Here is a 15,756-nt window from a genome sequence, read left to right as displayed (position 1 = left end):
TGGGAGGATCACTTTGTAAATTGTATAAATGTCTAACCACTATACTGTCCACCTGAGACTAATATAAAATAATTCGAATGTCAATTGTAGTTGAAAAAATAAATCTGAAAATAAATAAAATAAAATAAAATAAAACAAATAGAAACAAGGAACAAACTTTTCTTTGAAAGAATCTGGCAGATCTGTAAGTTTTGGTTGCTTGTTTCTGCTGTTAATCAGTCAGGCCCCTAACATATACTAATTCGAATAATAAGTACAAAGTAAATTTATTAGAACATATATTTTTTAACAGTTACCAATTTATGCATAGTCATTCTTGTATATAGCCTAAAGAGATACTTAAATTTGATTACAAATGTTAGTAATTGCTTTAAAATATGCAGCCCCTTCAGGCTATATTATACATGGAGACAGAGTGAAGAATTGAAATAATTTTCTGAGCAGCCCAGTCATCAAAGGACTTTTATCTTCCATGTCCAGAAGAAAGGAGAAGAAAAATATGGAGAAGAAAATGTTATCTTGCTGTTCTCTTTGCTTGGAATGCCCCACCCCCACCCACAAATATGCAGAACTTGCTTCCTGGAATCTTTGAAATTTTTTCTCAAATGTCACCTTCTCAGTGAGGCCTTCCACAAATAAAGAAAATCACACCCCTTCCCCTGCCTCTGGCTCTATTAGCCTTAGTTGATTTATTTTATTCCATAGCTCTTATATATTTTAATAAGCTACATAATATCCTTGCTTAAATTTTATTGTGTTTCTCTTCTACAGAACATAAGTAACATGAAAGCAAAAATTTCAGTTTCTTTCATTTTTCTGTTCTGCCTTCAGGTCCCCAGTTCATTGTAGGTGCTCCAAAAATATGTGTAGAATGAATGAATGTATGGCATCGATGATTGGTCTACCTTAACTGATGGAGGTCTCTCACTGTGGCACTTTGTAGGGCTCAAATCTATGGGTTTGTTTTTTTTTTTTACTCCCTTCTGCATACAAAAATTAAGTGCCCTATGTCTAATTACCCTTATCTATTAATTCCTACGAAATACCTTAAGGACAATGTACCTTTATATTATTAAAGATGATCTAGTAGATGAGATTTTTCAGAGTAATTGGCAGAGATAAACTATCACAGATTCTCTCCCACCACAATTAAATTTACAAAATTTAAGTAAAACAAGACATAAAAAATAAACCAGTAGCAGTCAAACATAAGAAAAAAACAGAGCCTTATGCCTACTCCGTGAAAAGCGTAAGTTGAAGAGAGAGGGAGAGGGACGGACAGAGGGAGACAGACAGGGAGAGAGAGAGGGAGAGAGACATGGAGATAGAGACAGAGATTCCAGAAACTAGTATAGCTATTAACAGGAAAGAAAAAAAAGAGAGAGGATATATATATCCAATTGATTCCAATGTAGGAAGAAGAAAAAGGTGTAGAAAATCCAAAGAAAATAAAAATCTATCTGTGTCTCCCCAGAATCAGAAAAAAATCTCTAGAGCACACTCTCTATTTTGTGTCTTGTTTTTGTTTTTGTTTTTGTTTTCTAGCTAAGAACGAAGCCATAAAGAGAAGGCAGGTTATTCACAATGACTTAGGGCTAATTATATCCAACAAAATATATGTATCTAGCAAAACAGAAGACTAAAAACAAAGAAAATATGAACAGAAGAGACATAAAACAAGCTCCTTTGAAGGGGCAAGAGGTCCGGGGTAAGGAGTCGACAAAGAATCCTCCTCTTTCCAAGCGGAAGATGAGGTTATAGGTCCAGCCCATGAGTTTCATTTTACTTTTTGGTACTATGGATAGCAAGTGGGGAGAAGTAGGTGAAGAACGTACAACCTGTCTCTACGCAAAGAATAGTTTCCAGGATGCAGCCCAAGTTGGCCGTCTCCCCAGGCCTCGGACATAAACTCACATAGTTGTAATAAACTCTGGGCAGGGCTTTGGACCAAACTTGAGTAGTGAGAACAGACACCAGGCTCACAAAAAATAACTTTCCACAATCCAGATGAGCTATCCTCCTCTCTCTTGTCCCTCACACAATAGAAAATAATCATAATACACCTTGCCCAGGCCCCATGACTATCTTTAAATGATACAAACAGGTCTGAAATATGATAGGAAAGAGTTAGAGAGATCTCACTCCCAGAAGCATCAGAGAAAACAAAGGTCTTAGAATACTGACAGCTAATATTTATTGTTCACTGTGTGGCAGGCACTGAGCACTTGACCCATTCATTGAATCCACACAACCCAATAACATAGGTCTTATTACTGGTACACAATTCTATGTTAAAAAATCTGAAGCCATATGTGTCTTGAAATTTGGATTTTTTTTCAGATCTTAGAAAGAGAATCAGGTATATGTACCCTATAAGATAAAATCCAGGGGTCCTAGAGAAGCACCCCATATTCAAAATATTAGTATTTTGCAGTGAAACCTATGAATGTTCACATTAAATTGGAAAAATATATTCTATAAATCATTTATATCAATTCAAATCAGGCCACATTTTTGTAAGCAAATGAGTTTGTGCTAAACGTACAAAAACTTAGGGCTTTCTGAGCACTTCGAATTTTGGACCCATGGATAAGAGAGTTAGACCTGTAGTGACCCCTGCACAAGTGAGAATGAATGCTGAGGGAGGGAAAGTGTCATGTCATAAGTTCTTATAGGTCCAACAGGTAGAAAGCAGTGGAACACAGACTCCAGAGTCTAAAAGTTTAGCTCCCAGTTGAGAGTCACCAGTGCACAATTATTCACTCAGCAAATATTTATTAAATAGCTATTAAACTACAGGAACCAGGGAGAGAGCAACTAACTAGATGGACATAGTCTCGTGGATCTTACAGTTTAGTGGGGACAATATGTAATAAGCCAGGTGGTGGTAAGTGCTCCAGGTGCTCTAGTGATTCCATTTTAGACCTTTTATCCCTGTCCCCTTGTATATCAGTAACTCATTTCCCTTTGGTAGTAGGAATCAGATATTATGGCCTGTCTTTTCAGTGCCTTGGAGAACCTAAAATGGCCAGGGGCTTTCTCTCTTAATTTAATGCAACAAAACTAATTTCATGGAAGCCCCCCCTTCCTTAAGCAGTAGGACTCCCAACTCACCAAGACCAAGGCTGTAGAAATGAGAAACAGAACTTCTAGATTATTAGGTGAAATAGTGAGAAGGGTCACTTACAACTCCCTCCACTCTTGGTTCCCAAATTGTATATTATGCTATGGGGGAATGACACAAACCTTACTAATGTGAAGTATGTATTATTTTCTGTAGGGCGGCAGTATAACATCACAGAGCATTGATTTCGGGCTGACTCTGAAACTCAGCATTAAGTAAGCCGTTCTATTCTTCTATCAGACAAGCTGCTTTTAGATCATGAGGAAGTGAGAAGACCAGTGAATTCCATGACTGGGCCTGAGCTCATTGCCATATTTCTTTCATTATGAAATGAATTTCTTGGTTGGAGATGATGTTGTAAGGAATTCCACAGCATTTTGTGGGTCCTTCAGTGGTAAATGGCAGTGCTGACCGAAGAAATGTAGGAAGGAGAAGCAAATCTGTAACCAGAACGTGAATCTCGTAGGGATAGCTTCCCTCTCCTTGACGGTAAGGAAATCATCATATTTAACTTACCACTGGTGGCTGGCTGGTTCCCCTGAAGAATGGAGCCATATGCGGACAAAGTGTCAGCCTGTGCTGTAGACAGGTTGGACACTCAATGATAACAGTAGTAGTCATATTAGCCAGGGTAAGGGGAGTCCACGCTGTTAAGGCTACACATAACTTCCATCCCTGATGCCATGCCCACTTTGTAAATGAGTCTTTTGAGGAAGCATCATGGTGGCTGCTAAAAGGGGCTGACATCTATAGCATAGCTTTTTGTCGTTGTTGTATCCCATAATGAGCTGTAATTCAGAACTGAGCAGTTCAATTTTAGGTCAGATCTTTATTCACGTCTGCTGTGCAGCTTTAAATAATAAGGAATTCTCTTAAGGCTTCCATAGAACCTTTCTGGTTCTCTACTTTTGTCTTCAAGGTAATACAATGAATTTAGTTTTATACAAGCTCCTTGGCACCATCAGAAGCAGGTAACATTCCCTACAATGTTTGTCATCATCATCGTCACAATATCAGGGAATACAACAGCCTGGAGATTCTTTAAAGCCTAAATTAGCAACCCAGTCAAGAATTCTGACTGTAGTGTCATTCCTGATTCTAAGGACCATATCAGTCAGGGTTCTGGAAGGCAACACAGTTCACCACAGATATTTCAAATGGAGAGACTTTGTAAAAGGACTGATTAGGAGGGTAGTGAAGGTTCATGGAACAAAGTCTGGTGAGATACCCAGAGCAGAACAGTAGACTAGTGTTACCTCAGGACTGGGGGATGAGAGGAGAAGCAGTGTTAATGGAGTCTGGTGAGAATCAGAGCTGGGGAGGAGTGGTCACTTGCAAGAACAGTCCCGACATGGGGTCTAGCACAGAGAAAGCAAGGAAAAAATACCCACCTCTCTCGTCCCCTCTCTGATTTCCTGCAAATGCCTCCTATTGGCCAAATCCTGTTGGAAGTCAGGGGCCAGAGAACACAGATGATGCAGAGAGTAGTCAGCTTTTTGGGGTACTGAATGAGGCAGAGCAGCGTCTATAGTGAATTTGGACATATCTGGGGTAGGGTTGGGCCAACAAACAAAATAAACAGCACATATAGGTGTCCTTCCCTTAAGACTAAGGAAATGTGAGCATAGTTACTTGCTCAAGGTCGTATCACTAGACTTCAAACCTGAGCTGCCTGCCTGCAGAGCCTAAACTCTCAACAAAGGCCCTTTTTAGCCTCAGATACTTCCAAACAGCAGAGAACTTTGAGGAGAGAGAACTCACAATGACTTCTTGAAAAAAAGGAAATTGTTTTGAGAGCCAAATAAGAGATGATTATAGAATCTATGACAAATGAATAGTAAATGCATATATGGGAAAATGGCTTTGGAGGAAAATGTGATAAATAATAATTTAAAAATAATAATACAAACAAGCAAAATGTGGAGACAGTGGCAGAAAGTGGATAAGTGCACTCATATCTTTGTCTTTCTTCGTGGGCAATCAACAGTGACAAACGTGATAAGTAATAAAGAAAAGTATATTCTGTTTTTTGAGTATAGATTAATCATACTTTTCAAACGTTATATGCCTTTTTAATTTTTGCCTCCCTAATTTGTTATGGGTCAAAAAAGTTGAGTTAATGTTATCCTCACTGTTTTTGTCCATTTCTGAACACATTTGTCCATTTTTGTCCAAATGTGTTTCTTTACATTTCCTGCTTTTTATGCTTGATATACCTTGCAGTTGTAGTAAAGGAAAATTCAAAGAAACATTTGAGCATTGAGAAAAGTATTTCTATTTGCAATGTTCATAGGGGAGTCCAGCCTTCAGGAGAACTGGGTTTCTTGAATAAAGGATGTGGCCAATCTTTAAAGTAGTAAAAACACAAAGTTATTTTTTATCTGTTTATCATTCTCAACTAATGGTGAAAGGCCATTTTCCCTTACTTGATTATCCTATTTGCAAGAATTGCTGCCCGTCTTCAGATGTCAGAGATAACATTGCTGTCTCATGAAGTCAGCAACTTTTACAGGAAAGGGCCTCAAGGCTTTATTTCTGGAGGGGACTCAAGTGTTCTTGTTTTTCTTGTGGTTTATCTCAAGTGGAAGGTGTTTTTTCTCCGATGGTGGTGTAGGGTATACACATTTCACAATGGTGGCCGGGTGGAGTATCAGTTTTGGTTTCTCACTTTGGTATTTATTGCATGAAATTTAAAACAGTCACATCCATTTGTGATTTTTACCCTTTATTATTCTTAACTATATTTCCTTGTTTCATTTAACACTTTTGCTGTGATGGACTGATATTAATATCATTACTTTTTTTTTTTTTTTTTTTTTGCTTAGCATTTACCTCCTATTTCCTTGTCTGCCTTTTTAACCTTTCTGAATTACTTTGTTTTGAATACATCCTTTGTATAGATCACTTAGTTTGGTTTTCCATCCAACCTGAAAACCAGTTTATGACAGGTGAGCTAATACTATTTACATGTATAATAGATAAATTTGATCTTAATTTTATCTTTGCATTTTTTATTTTCTAATTATTATTCTTTCTTTGCTTTCTTTGGTTATTGATTGGCTGAGGGAGGTCCTTAATGGTGAAAAAGTAGAAGAATTCTCACTAACATCAGGAGCAAAAGAAGGATCTCAACACCATCACTACTGTTTAACTTCATGTCACATTTTCTACAGGTAACTAGTCAATGCAGTGAGGGATGAGCAATAAATAAGAGCTAAATATATAAGACAGAAGGAAGACATTTTTTAATGTTTTCATATAGCATTATTATAATCCTAGAAAATCTAAGAGAAGCAACTGAAAAAGATTAGAAAAAAATTAGAGAATTCAATAATGTGCCTAACTACAAAATCAGTATACAATAGATTCATTGTCTAAAGGCAAAGAAAAAAAGAGAGAAGATGTTAGTAATAAAAACAATTAAAAAGATAAAAAATCTAGGCATTAACTAACAAAAACTACATAAGACCTATATAAGAAAAACATTAAAATGATTAAAATATCACTGAAGACCATGAAAAAGGACTTAAAGTTATCAAAATACAGCCTTTCTTCTTGGATAGTAGAAAGGTGTGGTATTGTAAAAATATCAATTATTCCTAAAATGACTGAAAATTCTATGCAAATTTAAAATTTAATTATACTTTTTTTGAAACCATACAAAATAATACAAAAGTTAATCAGGAAAAATACACATTCCAGACAATTCTTACAAAGAATAGTAAGATGAAAGTAGCCCATTAAAACATATCACAAAGCTAAATTAATGCTAAATTAACCTGGTACTCTTTTATCAACAGAGCATAACACTGAATTCTGCAAAAGACCCAAATACATGTGGAAATAGTGCATATAAAAATGTCACATTTATAATCAATAAATGGTGTGTGTATAATTTGAAAAACAGTCATTTGGAAAAAAATTAAGATCTGGACCTTAACCTTTATGCCCTATTACTTCCACATAGGTGAAAGCTTTTAAAAATTTAAAAGTAAAATTATAAAATGTAGCTGCATTTCTGCTACATATAGGGAATGTTGTAGTTCAGTTCTAAATATTTTATAATTTTTATTAGAATTTCCTTTCTAAACTGTGTAAATTAAAAGTAAACTTTTAAGTCTCCAAATATATTTAAATTATTTTCTCTTGTTATAAATGCATTATGTTTAAAGATTCCACTATTTGTTATACTAATTTTTTAAACTTTGCAGAGATTTCTTTGTACTATGATTTAATTAGTGGTCAGATTTTATAAATGTTCAATGTAAACTTGAAAAGGATATGTATTTTTTAAAATTGAGTATAAGATTTTTTGTACATATCTGTATAATTATCTGAATGGAGCAAACTTGTCATATTTTCTTAATTCTCATTAATTTTTGACATGCTTAATCTGTTTCTAATTGAGGTATATATGAATAATCCAGTATGATTATAGATCTGTCAATTTCTCCTTTTAAGTAAATTCATACTTTATGTTGCCCAAGACAAGGCTATATTGTTAGATGCATACAAGTTCATAATTATACCTTCTTGGCGGAATGTTCGTTTTATCATTATTTCAAGTCATTCTGCTTAACTATTAATGGCCTTGTTTTAAATTCTGTTTTTGACTAATATTATTATTGCTATTCCAGCTTTATTTAGGTTGGTATTTGCAAGATGTCTTTATATAGTTTTGTTTTATATAAATCTCATAAATAAAAAATAGCTATTTATTCTAATAACTCTGTATTTAAATAGAAGACTGGTCTATTTGCATCTATTATAAACATTCATGTATTTGATATTATGTGTACCATTTCATTTTGTTTTGTTTATCGTCTTTATTCTTTGATTGTTTATCTTCTTTACTGTGTTCCATTGCATATGTAATATTTTTATTCTCCTCATTCTTCTTCTGTTAGTTTATATGCTGTTGATCATGTCTCTAATTGCTTACCATTAATTTTTTTTTTTTTTAGGTGAGGCAACCCTTGGTTGACCTCACTGGTTGCAAGGACCTTGTCAGTTTACAATCCCTTATTTTTTATTTTTTACACCTACAGCACCTAGTCTTCCTACGCGGTCTCCCATCCAAGTACTAACCAGACCCGACCCTGCTTAACTTCCAAGATCAGATGGGATTGGGCTTGTTCAGGGTGGCATGGCTGTAGACACTTGCCATTAAATTTTATTGTGCTAACTTATCTGTACTTTTTTTAAAAAATTAACAATAATTCAGTACTTCCTTTCTCTTTCTGACTATTTTTTATCTATCTAAAGAAAAGCAAAGCAGTTCCCACCATCTGGTCTTTAAATGTTTTAGTTTTATCCTTTTAAAGTTTAGTTATTTTTATATTAAATAGTTAAGTCTACCAACATATTTTTGTCAGTTTTTATGCTCATTGTTTTCTATACCCCATGCCTAACTTCTGGGTTTATTTTTCTTTAACTACAACTTCTGCTAGATTTTTGTTTAGTCATTGGCAAAATAAACTCATTCAATCTATGTATGTCTGAAATATTTGCATTTGTTCCTCCCTCACCCAATAGAGCAGTGAGCTTGGTTGTGTTTCTGTGTGTTGCATCCAGTGCAGTTGGCCTCTTCCACGCTGCAGAAGCTGGAATCCTCACTGGGATCACAAAAAGCCAGTCTGCCTTTGCCTACCATCCCACTCCACCTTTTTGTTTATGGCAATTTTGCTGAATGGCAATATCTATCTTATTTATAAGTCCAACTATTTCTCTTTACTTTCTCCTTTTATGTTTTATCTTCCATTACAGTACATTTGGTGAAGAGGGCAGTGTTTGAAACAGATTCACTCTGTGATCTTAAATTGAATCCCTTTCCCCCATGTCAAATTCTTGTATTTCCAAAACGCTTTTTATTCTGAAGTTTTTACTTGTTTGTTACAACATTATTTTTTTTGTATAATGTATGTAATTTTTAATTTTATTTTATTATTAGTTTCAGGTGTACAGTACCTTGGTTAGACATTTATAGTTTATAAAATGATCCCCCTAATTGTTCTTTCTCTCCTCTGGCTCTCCATGTAGTCAATACATTAATGCTAACTGCATTCCCTATGCCACGCTCCTCATCCCCATGACCATCTATCAATTACTAATTTGTAACAAAATAATTTTTTATTAAGATGAGAAAGCCAAAAATTTCTCATTTCTTCTGACAACAGATTTTGGTCCTCAGTGAACTTTCATTATATTAAATAATGAAAAAAATTATAATTTAAATCAAGCATGTTGTAGTTTTTTTATTATTAAATTTGACTTCAGTTGAGGTTTATGGAAGTTTAGACTAGTGAGCTATTAATTCTGATAAGGATTAGAGAAGGATTCACAGATTAAGGGACATTTGATCTGTGGCCTAACTGGTGAATAGGAGTTCACCATACTAATAAATGATGTGGGGTTCAAAGCAAAAAATCGGGGATCATAAACTGGCCTACAAGATATAATTTGTCTTGCGAAGTGGTTTCAAAATATGAGCCAATATTTTAAACCCAAGAGACTTCAATAAAAATTAGGATTTCTAGTTTCTGATTAAAAAAAAAAAAAAAAAGATTGTAAAAGTTTTGGCAAAACTGGGCCCAGCCCTCCAGCACTCCACTGGGCTGGAGCTGAGTAGTTCTGTCCCTTTTTGACAGGGTATGGGGTCTTCACAGGCTTCCATTTGATGCTATTCTCTCCCTTGCATCACCTGCTTGTGATACAGGCTTGTTGCCCCTTCAGACAGCCTTGCAGCCTTCAAAGGTACACAATGCATTTAGAAAAGCTTTTAAAACAGAATAGCAATATGATCCAGTCTTTGTTTTTATGAAGCAACTCTGGTTGTTGAGTGGTTGGGCAGGGAGGAAGGGGAACAATTTAAAAGCAGAGGAACCAATTAGGAGGCTATTGCAATAGTCCAGGAGAAAGATGACAAAGTGCAAAACTATCAGCAACAGCAGGACTGCAGGGGAGGGTACAGAATTAGAGAATTTTTAGAAGTAGAATAAAAAAGACTTGGAAATGAATTGAATGCCAGTTGTGAGGGAAAATGTGTCAAAGATGATTCAAATGCTTCTGGCTTTGGGAACTGCGTGTTGCCTTCAACTAAGGCATGGAACTCAGAAGAAAGTAAAAGTTCTGTTGAAACTATAATTGTGTTTTTTTTTATGACCTCTTTGGATCAGAGGCTAAATCTTAGTTATCTTTGTGTCCCCAGCATCTAATACATCTCCTGAAAGGGCTTCAATAAATAAATGTTGAATTGAACTCAATTAAGCTTATTGATTTTGAGTTGTTTGTAGGAAGGTCATTCAGATGGAAATGTCCAGAAGTCAATTTGTCATTTTAGAGCTCAAGAGAAAGTTTAAAGCTGGAAATAAGTTTGGGTCTTGTCTGGATATTCACTTTCTTGACTGATTTCCACAAGCTGTATTTTATTAAGGCATACTTATTGATAGTATATCTTGATTTTGTTTATTTTTATGATTGTCACATGTGCTTAAATATTGTACTAACAAGGAGATATTGACATATTCACTATTCACTGTATCCCCTCTGTGCCTTTAAGAGTAATATAAGCCATAAGAAATTTTTTCTCCAAAAGACATTTCTGATAGACTCTAAAATGACAACAAATCTAACTTCTTATAGAGTCATCAGACAATGTGAAAGGAACTCAAATGATTTAAGAATACATCTAACTTCACTAAAGTTTCAAGTAGCAATTAATTTCAGAAAAATAAACATTCAAAACGATAGAAACAGTGTTCTAAGCAAACATTGTTTGCTCAAAAGTAGTGTCTACACAATATTTAAAAAAAAATCAAGTGGTCATTGTTTACATTGTTATTTTTTAGTTTCAATTTGCTATGTTGAAGGAAAAAAGAAATATAGTCTGCCATCCGCATCCTCTCCAGAGTTTATCTTTCCCTTGGTAAGTAGGTAAAAAAGAAAAAAAAAAAAGGTCACACAGCTTTCTTCAGTTTCCCGTGGTTTTGGTCTTCATTCACAGTTTCCTGTGGTACTTGGTAATTCAACACTTAAAAGACCTCAAGGGATCTTGACTTTGTAACTCTACCCTGTCCCCTGCCTGGAGACACTACAGAATTGTTACCTTGGTAACCACTCTAGAAGAAGCCAGCACTACCCAGGGTTAGAGCACAAAAACAGTTATGATGACACAGAAGAGAAGTGAGAATTCACAAAGGAGTGTTCTTTTCTATTTTCTAACTGTTTTTTTTTTCTCCTTTTACTTTTCATTGACAAAAGTAGACAATTCAAAAAAGAAAAGTGAAATATGATTTTCCCCATGCACCTGTCACCCAGCTACAAAACCCTTCGACTCAGGGTTTTGCTTGTTTAATCTGTTCTACCATCTGCTTCTTCCCTTCCCCACAACAATGGGAATACTTCGAGGCAAATCCTTGCTATTACTTTATTTTATTCATAAATACTTCAGTATGCATTTCAAAAAGATAAGAGCTCTTTTTAAAAACATAAGATGTTATTCTTGCCCCCAAAAGAAATATTCTCTAATGTTATCAAATATCTAGACTGTGTTTGAACTTCTCTTATTATACAAGACACTGTATTTTTGTTAAACCATTGGGCTGATTTGGATATTGATCCAAATAAGATCCACATATTACGTTGTTGGATAGGTCCTTCATCTCTTTTAATTGTTAAGTCTCTCCTCCCTTGTTTTTATACTGGCAATTCATTGTTAAAGAAATGATAATTTATTCCTGTAGAGTTTATTATATTCTAAGATTTTGCTGACTACATCTGTATCACATTATTTAATGTGTTCAAACTGTAGTTAGATCTAGAAGCATGATTTAATTCAGGTTTAAATTTGGGGTATAATGGAGAAGTACATAATATTCAGCTGCTTCTCTTTTAGTGATATTAATGGTCATCGATGATCAATGCCTAGATCCATTATTTCATGAGAAGTTTAAAATATGGTGATATTTTGTCATTCCTTTGTCATCTATTTGTCATGCAACAGAAGTAAACGTTTAATTCTTTCCTCTTATTTACTAGTTTTCAGAATAATAAATTAGTTTTCTAGCAGCCACCAACTTTTAAAAGTGAGTTTTTCAATATCATTTTATTCCCATGGATTTTAGCATGATGTGTTTCAGTGTATTTCAATAATTTCCTATTGGTACTCAAAGTGTCCAACCTTTGGCCTTTAAGAGCCTCTTGAAATTCACTCCTATATCCTTTTGACAGAACCCCAGTAGTCTATTGATTTCCTTATTTTTTGGTATAATAAAAAGTAGACTTTTTGGTATATTAGGTAGCTAGATATCTAGTATACATCCTGCTCTGAACCAAGAATCAGACATTTCTCCAATGTACCCTGCTCTCCTTTTAGCAGTATATTAAATGTAAAGACCAGGGTTTGGGCATATTCTTATTTTTACCACTATAAAGTATGAGGAATACCAGCTACAGTGGCTGTATTTTAGTTCCTTGAATGTGCTCCTTCCCACCATAGGTCAATTACACCTGCTAGTCCCTCTGTCTGGCACATTCTTCTCTCCCCTCTTCATCTACTTTTCTATCCCCTACTCGACTTTCATATTTCAGCTCAATCCTCACTATCCAGGATGACTTTTTCGATTTTTTGACATGATCAATGTCCCCTACTATATGCTCTCAAAGAGCACATCTTTCAATATATGGTGGTTTTTGCTCATTATTATGTCCCAAGGGCCAAGCCAATGCCTGACATAGACTAACCCTCTGTAGTGGGTTAATTATTGTTCCCCCAAATTCATGTCCACATGCAGTTTCAGATTGTGGCCTTGTTTAGAAACAGGGTCTTTGCAGACTATCTATTTAAGATGAAGTCATAGGGCATTAGGATGGGCCCTAAATCCAGTGACTGGTGTTCCCATACAAGGAGACCACACAGATACACAGGGAATGAGACCATGTGACGGTCTGAAGACAGGGTTAGAGATTGGAGTGGCGCCATTACAGACCAAGGAATGCCGAGGATTGCCAAGGACCCCAGAAACTGGAAAAGACGAGAAAGGATTCCTCCCTAGAGCCTTCAGAATGGATAACCTTGCTGATTGGCATCTTGATTTCAGACTACTAGCCTCTGGTGCCGCAAGAGTATAAATTTCTGTTGTTTTAAGTCACCCGATTTCTGGTCTTTTTTTATGGCAGTCCTAGAAACTAATACAATGGGTATTACATTTTAAAGCTGTATTAGGAAGTGTGATTGCTTTAAAAATCACTACAAACGATGTCAAACACACAAAGGTAGTGCTTCTTAACTTCCTTTCCCAGAAAAAGACTCCCTCACCCCACGAACTTCACTTCTCATTTCTGAGAGCTCTCAAGGCTTGGTTTTGGCCGATGGAGAAAGCCTTACTAGAGAACGCAGTGTGGTACATAGATTCCTGCTTGGGAAAGGTCGGGGTGATGGGCGGACTCTCTCAAAGCTGCCAGAGGAATGGTAGTGTATAATTGCAGACAAAGAAGGCAAAATACAAAGAAAAAGTAGAACCTTAAAACAAAATTTTGCGAAGCCCTCGAGAATCAGAGTCTTTCCGTTTGAAAATCAGTGTTATCAAAATGAACCCTCCCACCCCAAGATACCTTGGGTCACCAATCTGCTCCTGTTTGAATATTTGTCAAATCTATAGCTATACTCACCTAGCTCCTTAGTCAAAAAAAAAAAATTATATTCCCTTCCTTAAATCCGTCTCCCTTTTCTTGCACCACAGCTGCTCACTCGTTATGTCATTACATAAGAACATTTCTGCTTCTCATCCATTATCCAAAGTACCCTAAACAGCTAAACTTTAATACTGAGTAACTCACTGTAATCAATGAAGGTTTTAATTTGTGAGTTCTGTCAAGCAAGCCAAAATAACTCGTTCTAAAGTGCTCCAAAATATAGGCTAGATATTATTTAACCTAGAAATTATGCATGGCAACTATAAAGTTTTATTATGATTTTAAATTAATGCCTTACTCAATAAGTGCAAAATAGTGAATTATATGCTTCTCTTCATTTTAAAGGGAATCCAAACTAAGGGTTTTCTGGGTGAATTGTCACCAAAGACTCTACCTCTAGAATTCTCCTTATTTTATACCACACTTGGCTTGATTGAGAGATTAGTGTCATGTAGTAGAAATGCTACTCAGTACTGGATCTGAGGCCTGACTTTGCTACTGCTAAGCTGTGCAAAATTGGGCAGGCCAGTTAAACGTGATTAAGTGAGTGAGGGAAGGAGTCTCTAATGGCAGTGCTTGGTACACAGCTGGCATTTAACAAGGATGAGTGTGTTATGTCATCAGATCTAGAATGTAATGATTGGGAGCGAAGGACTATAGAGTGAAACAAAACCAGGCACACATTCTGATTCTGCCGCTCCCCAGCTTTGAACGTTGAACTAATTTGGGGGTTTTCTCAGCCTCAGCTTTCTCCTCTGTAAAAAGGAGGAGTCTGTTCCTACCCCACAGGGTTCTTGCAAACATTAAAAAACATAATCTCTAAAAAGAACTTAATATAGTGTCTGGTATTTTCTAAGTGCTCAATAAATATTTTTATTATTATTCATACAATGTAATGTTTCAGAGAGATTCTTCAGCAGTTCTAAGTTTTTAGATGTTATAAATACTAAGATATTGGAATAAAATATTGTTTGACCTACTTTCTTTTTAATTAAATTCAAATTCATTGTAAATCATCACAGGCTAAAATCTGAACTTTAAAATTATGATAATATTAACAAATATAAAATATAACAAAGAGGGAATATCAAAATATTTAATACTGGAATAAAATACATAGAAGATCCATTCAATCTATATTCTTTCTCTAATAGTACTAGTAAAACATATTTTATGGGAAGATTTAAGGTCAGTAAAACACACTCAAATACATGTTCATTTCATTATTTGAGGGACTGGGAAATGATCTCCCAAATCATCTTCTGTTTTCTATTCAAGAGTTTAATATTCAACCATTAGAGATTTAATCCTTTGATTAAAAACATATTCTTTGGCAGGAGGGCAACATGCTATCAGATATGAACATCTAAGTGAAGATGAGGTTATCGGAGGCATTTCGAAAAGAGAACATGAATTCATAAATATCCTAGAACCAGAAAGGTTCTAGGATCTTTATCCAAAAGGAAAATAAAGGTGAACAGATGCTGTAAAGACAAACTTCACTTTCTTCCCAGCTAAAGCTGTATCTAACTTTAGCAGGGGGAAACCAGAAATTTATTAATTGACGAGAATTGCTTTTATTTAAAAAAAATCATATGTGTTCTTACATTTGAATAATAGTGAAAAACAAATCTGATTAAAAGATTCCAAAGACCTAAGGTTATTTTTTTTCCTTTCAGATTCTGTCAATGATCCAGACACTTGTGATATTTACATAAAAGAACATGATGCTGCTGTAGAATATTGTCCCATCAAAAATGCTTTTATTGTATCCATTGTGGAGTTATTTCACAATAAAATGACAAACTTTTAAAAATAATCTATTTTTAGTCTTTGTTTACAAAGACTAAAAATATAAAAATCATGTATTAAATTGGTAGGTCTGTCTTTTGGCAGCCAAAAGCACAGCATCAAAAAAAGTATAATTATAAAATCACTCA

General features: G+C 35.1%; 1 non-coding gene across 1 annotated transcript; it reads right to left on the bottom strand.

The window, feature by feature from the left end:
* Positions 1–8,163: 8,163 nt before the first annotated feature.
* On the bottom strand, positions 8,164–8,282 carry LOC111737173. The gene has a single exon (XR_002779378.1). It is a non-coding gene; the product is annotated as a 5S ribosomal RNA (ribosomal RNA).
* Positions 8,283–15,756: the final 7,474 nt, after the last annotated feature.

Source organism: Pteropus vampyrus, unplaced genomic scaffold, assembly GCF_000151845.1.
Source record: "Pteropus vampyrus isolate Shadow unplaced genomic scaffold, Pvam_2.0 Scaffold24, whole genome shotgun sequence".
Lineage (NCBI taxonomy): Eukaryota > Metazoa > Chordata > Mammalia > Chiroptera > Pteropodidae > Pteropus > Pteropus vampyrus.
The sequence above is the reverse complement of the archived record's forward strand: the minus strand, read 5'-3'. Positions and strand labels throughout refer to the sequence as shown.